Below are 8,252 nucleotides of genomic sequence, written 5' to 3' on the forward strand. Positions count from 1 at the left end.
GCAAGGCTTTCCTTGCATGGCGTATTTTATTTGGGTTTCTGTAAATCTCAGAGCAGGAAATCCTGGTTTTATTTTCCAAGCAGGAGAAAGTCCAGTGGGAGCAGCCTGAAACCTTCCAGCCTGTTTGTTTTGCGTGAAGGCTGTTGCCCTTAGACACAAGAGTTGAGAAATAGAGGCATATCCTAGCACTGCAAGGCTTTTCAGCTTACAATTTCATGAAGCTGTTCCACGTTCTTTGAGGAGCCTTCATCAACCATTTCTCAAAATGAATTATGTTGGTAAGGCTGAAGAGGAAAGGAGGGAAACAATGTAAGTACAATCCAGGAACTTTTCAAACTGAAAAGCTTTTCATGTCTCTTCTGGTGGTAGTTATCAGACAGAAAATACAATGAATCTGAATAAATATGTACAGGTGTCAGAACAGCTCTCTGAGTTGTATTGCCTCATGTACCTTGCAGGAGAATCAAGGAAACAACTATAAGTCATAAATAACACGTTACATGAACTTTTTGACAAGCTTTTTATTCCATTACCTTGCTCCAGCCTGATAATAAATTTTCTTTTTTCTCCTTTTCTTCTCTTTTCTTTTCTTTTCCTTTTCTTCTCTTTTCTTTTCTTCTCTTTTCTTTTCTTCTCTTTTCTTTTCTTCTCTTTTCTTTTCTTTTCTTCTCTTTTCTTTTCTTTTCTCTTTTCTTTTTTTTTCTTTTTTTCTTTTCTTTTCTTTTTCTTATTTTCTCTTTTTCTTTTCTTTTCTTTTCTTTTCTTTTCTTTTCTTTTCTTTTCTTTTCTTTTCTTTTCTTTTCTTTTCTTTTCTTTTCTTTTCTTTTCTTTTCTTTTCTTTTCTTTTCTTTTCTTTTCTTTTCTTTTCTTTTCTTTTTCTTTTTCTTTTTCTTTTTTTTTTCTTTTTTCTTTTCTTTCCTGTTCTTTTCTTTCCTGTTCTTTTCTTTTCTGTTCTTTTCTCTTTTCTTTTTTCTTTTTTCCTTTTTCATTTCTCTCTCCTCTCCTCTCCTCGAGTCTCCTCTCCTCGAGTCTCCTCTCCTCTCCTCGAGTCTCCTCTCTTCTCCTCTCCTCTCCTCTCCTCTCCTCTCCTCTCCTCTCCTCTCCTCTCCTCTCCTCTCCTCGAGTCTCCTCGAGTCTCCTCTCCTCTCCTCGAGTCTCCTCTCCTCTCCTCTCCTCTCCTCTCCTCTCCTCTCCTCTCCTCTCCTCTCCTCTCCTCTCCTCTCCTCTCCTCTCCTCTCCTCTCCTCTCCTCTCCTCTCCTCTCCTCTCCTCTCCTCTCCTCTCCTCTCCTCTCCTCTCCTCTCCTCTCCTCTCCTCTCCTCTCCTCTCCTCTCCTCTCCTCTCCTCTCCTCTCCTCTCCTCTCCTCTCCTCTCCTCTCCTCTCCTCTCCTCTCCTCTCCTCTCTGAACCTCTCCTCTCCTCTCCTCTCCTCTCCTCTCTGAACCTCTCCTCTCCTCTCTGAACCTCTCCTCTCCTCTCCTCTCCTCGAGTCTCCTCTCCTCTCCTCTCCTCTCCTCTCCTCTCTGAACCTCTCCTCTCCTCTCCTCGAATCTCCTCTCCTCGAGTCTCCTCTCCTCTCTGAACCTCTCCTCTCCTCTCCTCTCCTCTCCTCTCCTCTCCTCTCCTCTCCTCTCCTCTCCTCTCCTCTCCTCTCCTCTCCTCTCCTCTCCTCTCCTCTCCTCTCCTCGAGTCTCCTCTCCTCTCCTCTCCTCTCCTCTCCTCTCCTCTCCTCTCCTCTCTGAACCTCTCCTCTCCTCTCCTCTCCTCTCCTCTCTGAACCTCTCCTCTCCTCTCTGAACCTCTCCTCTCCTCTCCTCTCCTCGAGTCTCCTCTCCTCTCCTCTCCTCTCCTCTCCTCTCTGAACCTCTCCTCTCCTCTCCTCGAATCTCCTCTCCTCGAGTCTCCTCTCCTCTCTGAACCTCTCCTCTCCTCTCCTCTCCTCTCCTCTCCTCTCCTCTCCTCTCCTCTCCTCTCCTCTCCTCTCCTCTCCTCTCCTCTCCTCTCCTCTCCTCGAGTCTCCTCGAGTCTCCTCGAGTCTCCTCGAGTCTCCTCGAGTCTCCTCTTCTCGAGTCTCCTCTCCTCGAGTCTCCTCTCCTCGAGTCTCCTCTCCTCGAGTCTCCTCTCCTCTCCTCGAGTCTCCTCTCCTCTCCTCTCCTTTTTTTTCTCTTCCTTCCCCTATCCCGCTTTCCCCTTCCCTTCCCCTATCCCGCTTTCCCCCTTCCCTTCCCTTCCCTTCCCTTCCCTTCCCTTCCCTTCCCTTCCCTTCCCTTCCCTTCCCTTCCCTTCCCTTCCCTTCCCTTCCCTTCCCTTCCCTTCCCTTCCCTTCCCTTCCCTTCCCTTCCCTTCCCTTCCCTTCCCTTCCCTTCCCTTCCCTTCCCTTCCCCTTTCCTGCTTTCTTTTCTTCCACCTTGGAAAAAAAAACACAAGACAAGGTAATGCCACAAAATCCTGAAGGAGCAAGGACAAGACTGAAAGTCTGAATTTCCTCAAGATTACTGATGTCCCAGCATGAACACAGGGGGTAAAACAGGAAAGCCATCCTTTCTTGTTCAGTACATAATTAGCTGGATCATTCTCTATGGAACTGTCTTTATAGGCTGACTTTCTAATGGAGTTTCTCTGTAGGAGCGAGATACTTTTTCCTCTTTATTCTAGGAAAGGTATTTATTGAAACCTTGAGATATGAAACCTTTCTTTTTGACTTTCCTTACTCCTTGTTCCCTGCCCTCCTTTATTTTTATATATATATATATATTTTTTTTTTTTTTCTGTGTGTGAAAATAGCAGAACAGAAAGTGAGTTTCCAGAGTCCAGCAGAGCTGTTTTAGGGAGCACAGTTAGCATCTGTAGGTGACCAGCTGGGAGGTTAATAAAGCCATCTGAAATAGGAAATTAAAAACCATAGGGATAACACTATGTGGGTCTCTTTCCTGCATAAAAAGAAGAAGGCATATCCACTGGGCTTTCTGTGCGGGAGGGACAAGGGGAATGCTTTCACAGCAGAAAATAGCTTGGTTTCTATGCAGCTGCTGAACCTTTGCAGAGCTGCCATTCTCTGACCACTTACATGCTTCATTTTCTCTCTCCTTGCTCTATGCTGATTGCTACTGCTCTGAGAACCAAGCAAATGCTGTTAGCTTTATATATTTTAATTTTCTGCCATGGTTATGCACAGTGTGAAAGGGGGAGCCTGACAGAAACTAATATTACCCATTGAATTTTTCCAGATGTGGAAAATTCTCTGTGATCCCTGTTAGGTAGGGTCAGCCACTGCTACTGTGTTACTTTGACATCTTCCCTTCTTTTTTTTCTCTCTCACAGGCTCACAGGGGTTGGAGGGGATTCAAAGAGATCATCGAGTCCAACCCCCCTGCCAGAGCAGGACCGTACAGTCTAGCTCAGGTCACACAGGAGCACATCCAGACAGGCCTTGAAAGTCTCCAGAGAAGAAGACTCCACAACCTCTCTGGGCAGCCTGTCCCAGTGCTCTGAGACCCTCACAGTAAAGACATTCTCCCTTGTGTTGAGGTGGAACCTCCTGTGCTGCAGCTTACATCCATTGCTCCTTGTCCTATCCCAGGGAGCAAGTGAGCAGAGCCTGTCCCCTCCCTCCTGACCCCCAGCCCTCAGATATTTATACACATTTATGAAATCCCCTCTAAGGCTTGTCTTCTACAGACTAAAATGAGTGCTGTTGCATAGTTTCCTTCCCAACATGACATAACTGGAAGGAGAATTCTTCTGGTCCCAGAGGTGAATTTTCAGATGCTTAAAAAGATTCCTGCTGCAGGGATAAGGAGGCATAATGAGGAAGGTAAGCAAAACAGAGCTCAACCCACTCACTACAGCATGTTTGACTTAGAAAGTGAGTTATTACCTTTCCTGTCAGAAATACTGCTCACATGAAAACAATGTGTTGAATTTCTGGTTCATTTCTCTCTGCTGCCTGAACGCAAGAGAATTCACATAGGGTTTTTTTCAGTATAAAACAGTTTGCTTTGGGAAGGATGACATGCAGCTACTATTAACATTGCAGTGGTTCTAATGGTAGCTCCAGCCTTGGACCCATTTGTAACTGCACCAGTACAGGTTAGGAGGTGATCTGGTAGAGATCAGCCCTGTGGAGAAAGAGTCCTGCTGGATGACAAGTTCTCCACGGGTCAGCAATGTGCCCTTGTGGCCAAGAAGGCCAATGGGATCCTGGGATGCTTTAAAAGGAGTGTGTCCAGCAGATCCAGGGAGGTTCCCTTTCACCTCTACTCTGCCATAGTGTGACCTCACCTGGAATATTGCATCCAGTTCTGGGCTCCTCAGTTCAAGAGGGACAGGAATCTGCTCAAGAGAGTCCAAGGGAGAGCTACCAGGATGATTGAGGGAATGGAGCACTTCCTTATGAGGAGAGGCTGAGAACCCAGGGGCTGATTAGTCTGGAGGAGAGAAGACTGAGAGGGGATTTAACAAATGTGTATAAATATCTGAGGGCTGAGTGTCAAGAGGGAGCTGCACCCTGTGATAGGACAAGGGGTAATGGATATAAACTACAGCACAGGTTCCACTCAACATGTGGAGGAACTTCTTCACTGTGAGGGTCACAGAGCCCTGGAATAGGCTCCCCAGAAGGGGCGTGGAAAATCTTCTCTGGAGATTTTCAAGACCCATCTGGATGTGTTCCTGTGTGACCTGTGCTGGATTCTATGGTCCTGCCCTGACAGGGGGGTTGGACTCAATGATCTTCAGAGGTTCCTTCCAACCCCTGACATCCTGTGATCTTGTGTTAGCTCACTGAATCTGCAAGGGACCAGAAGACAGGGTGTCCTCCTACAGAGCTCACTTGCTCTTATTATTTTTTTAAGTAAAAAGTAAATTGTGTGTCTAAACTACATATTGTCACTACACACAGAGCTGTGATGCTTGGAGTTGAGGAAATTGCAGTAGAATCTGCTTCTGACCATTTTTCAGTACAGTTACTTTGATCAAGAGCATGTTTCCCATTGAGCTAGGAAATGCAGTTGTGCCTTGATGCACCAGCTAGAAGCATAATGTGGAGACCCTGAGACATCCTTGTAATGGCTGTAACTAATATATTTTTGACAGCAACCTTGCTGAAAGATTCCAGCCTCATAGGTTATGACTGAAATGATCACTTTCCACTTATTGCAGGTGATGAACCTCACTAACTTTAGTCAAGGTCCCTTGGAGCTAGAGGAGACTCTTCACTGTGCAGAAGCTATCTCACAAAGTCAATGTGCCCTACATCCTGTGTGTGACTGTACATGACATAGCCAGTTGGCAGTGCCTAGGATAAGATTTCACCTGTAAACAGCAGCAGTGAGCTCAGACAACATGTAAAGCAAAATATACTTCAGTAAAAATCCCTAAGATTAGATTCCCCTAAGAAACTGTCTGGAGGCATCTCATCTTCTAGCCTTTAGACTGTCAGTGTGATGTCTTCAAATGAGGATCCAACTGTCTTGAAATGTAATAAAACATAGCTGCTAAAGGACACACATCGAGAGAGCTGGAATGTAAAAGACATCACAGTCATTACTAAGAAGAAAAGGTCTCCTAGTCAGCAGAGACAGAGGGAAACCTTTCTTGCATTCACAGAACAGTGTCAGAAAGGCAAAGTCAAAAAATCCTCAGCTAATATTTTTCTTTTTCCTGGTTTACTTTACTGCCAGGATTGGAAAGATATTTCAGTCTAAGCTTCACCTTTCTCATGTATCTTCACCTATGTGAACTGAAAGGCAGCCACTGCAAAATTGTTGCTTTTCTCTGTTTTAAAGAGTGAAGACAATCATCCTGGAACCCTGCTCTTCCAGCTGTTCAAGAGGAGAGATTTCCATCTGCTGAGATAACTCGCAGGAACAATCTCCATTTAGTTTGTCCTTCCAAAGCCAAGAGTGTGATTATTCTATAATTCTCTCACCTGATTAATTCTTAACTATGAACATAATTACACTCTCCAGAAGGTAAATCACTCTTATAAATCAGTTGCAGCTGACAGTTTGCTCTCTCCACTCTAGCACACTGCAGCAAAGTCAGTCTGAGCTTGTGGAAACAAATGGCTGTTAAAACATAGATTTTGCAGGCGGCCTACTCATTAAAGAATTACAGGTAACATGGCACTGCAAGGCAAAAGAAAAGCAAAAAAAGGACAGAGTAAGGACTTACAAACACTTCAGCTACTGCAGAGTTCAGCAGCATGAGCAAAGAAGTCCCTGAATATACATTTGTCCTGCTGCAAGCAGGAAGTGGAGAGACCTCTGCAGAGGGACCTCGACCAACTGGACAGATGGGAAGAGTCCAACAGGATGGCATTCAACAAAACCAAGAGCTGGGTGCTGCACTTTGACCTAAACAACCCCATGCAGAACTACAGGCTGGGGTCAGAGTGGCTGGAGAGCTCCCAAACAGAAAGGGACCTGCAGGTGCTGATTGTCAGCCACCTAAACATGAGCCAGCAGTGTGCCTAGGTGGCCAAGAAGGCCAATGGTATCCTGGCCTGCATCAAGAATAGTGTGGCCAGGAGGAGCAGGGAAGTCATTGTGCCTCTGTACTCTGCATTGGTTAAGCCACACCTTGAGTCCTGTGTCCAGTTCAGGGCTCCTCAGTTTAAGAAGGACATTGAGACACTTGAACGTGTCCAGAGAAGGGCAACAAGGCTGGGGAGAGGCCTTGAGCACAGCCCTGTGAGGAGAGGTCGAGGGAGCTGGGGTTGCTTAGCCTGGAGAAGAGGAGGCTCAGGGGAGACCTCATTGCCCTCTACAACTACTTGAAGGGAGGTTGTAGCCAGGAGGGAGTTGGTCTCTTCTCTCAAGAAACCAGCACCAGAACAAGAGGACACAGCCTCAAGCTGCACCAGGGGAAGTTTAGGCTCGAAGTGAGGAGAAAGTTCTTCACTGAGAGAGTCATTTGCCATTGGAATGTGCTGCCCAGGGAGGTGGTGGAGTCACCATCCCTGGAGGTGCTCAAGAGGGGATTGGACGTGGCACTTGGTGCCATGGTTTAGTTATGAGGTCTGTGGTGACAGGTTGGACTTGATGATCTTTGAGGTCTCTTCCAACCTTGGTGATGCTGTGATTCTGTGATTCTGTGACCACTTGACATTTATGAACTCTTATTTACTATTATTATTAGGTGGGTTTGGAGCTGGGACCGACTTCAAACAACAAATCAAATGGAAATTCATCCAGTGAATAAACTGCACAGCACATATTTCTTACATTCCATCCTCTCTCCCTCCCAGGTTTCACTTTTTTTTCTTTCCCCTGCTTCTACCTAGTGATTAATTTATGCCCTAACACATAAGTTTTAATAGCATCACACGACTGCAGCTCCCAGTTTTATGAAAGGCACTCCAAGGGGCTTCTCTTCACCTGCAGAAAAAAGAAGGTCAGTCTTTAATTTTAAGTAGCTATAGATTAAAGTCCAAGCTGTCTCAAGGAACCAGAAACTTTTAATCAGGAAGAAAACCTGCCTTGTTCCATTAGACATGGAAGAAGTGCTCTCACTGCCTAATCTTGGGTGGCGGAAGACCTTGATGTATTTGAATCCTGAGGAATGTCTTCACAAGTCACAAAGAGAAAACACAGCTTGACATAATGATAGATACTGAATTGGTTTTGGCCCTGAAATCATTTTCTTTTTCTCTTTATTTATTTTTTTTTTCTCTTTCCATCAGAGAACATTTACTGACCTTTTCTGAATAACCTCACATACTTGTTTCCACAGTATCAGTGAGTTCCACAGACTGATTCTGATAAATGCAATGCATTTAGCCTTTGCCAAATAAATACTCCAATCTGCTGATGACTCAACTTTATTATTTTAGAAAGGAGAAAAAGAAAACAAAAAGTTATGGTAAATTTTAGTAGCTTAGCACTCGATGTGTTATCCACTTTACTGCATCTTCTTTCTGTCTTTTCTGTACAAAGCTGGATAATAGGCTTTAAATTCTCCTTGGGTACAGGAGAAATTGCTATCACAAGGGCTTGTAATTGTTTCTGATTCCTTTTCCTGGGACTTTTGCATATCTTTGGTTTCCATAGTGAAATGAAAAAACTGCTATGAGACAATTAAATATCTGAAAAATATGCACATCCAAGTGCCGGGTTCTGCACATTGGCCACAACGACCCCAGGCAGTGCTACAGGCTGGGGTCAGAGTGGCTGAGAGCAGCCAGGCAGAGAGGGACCTGGGGGTACTGGTTGACAGTAGGCTGAACATGAGCTAGCACTTCCTGTCCACCAA

The 8,252-nt window shown here is 45.2% G+C and overlaps 1 long non-coding RNA gene across 1 annotated transcript; it reads left to right on the top strand.

The window, feature by feature from the left end:
• The first annotated feature begins 212 nt into the window (after nt 1-212).
• Nucleotides 213-7,834, top strand: LOC137452115 (uncharacterized). Its single transcript, XR_010989969.1, has 3 exons — nt 213-309; nt 3,321-3,813; nt 5,786-7,834. It is a non-coding gene; the product is annotated as an uncharacterized lncRNA (long non-coding RNA).
• The last annotated feature ends 418 nt before the right edge of the window (nt 7,835-8,252 follow it).

The sequence above is a fragment of the Melanerpes formicivorus genome, unplaced genomic scaffold (assembly GCF_026170545.1).
Source record: "Melanerpes formicivorus ecotype bairdi unplaced genomic scaffold, bMelFor1.0.p_v2 SCAF_49, whole genome shotgun sequence".
In the NCBI taxonomy this organism is placed as follows: domain Eukaryota; kingdom Metazoa; phylum Chordata; class Aves; order Piciformes; family Picidae; genus Melanerpes; species Melanerpes formicivorus.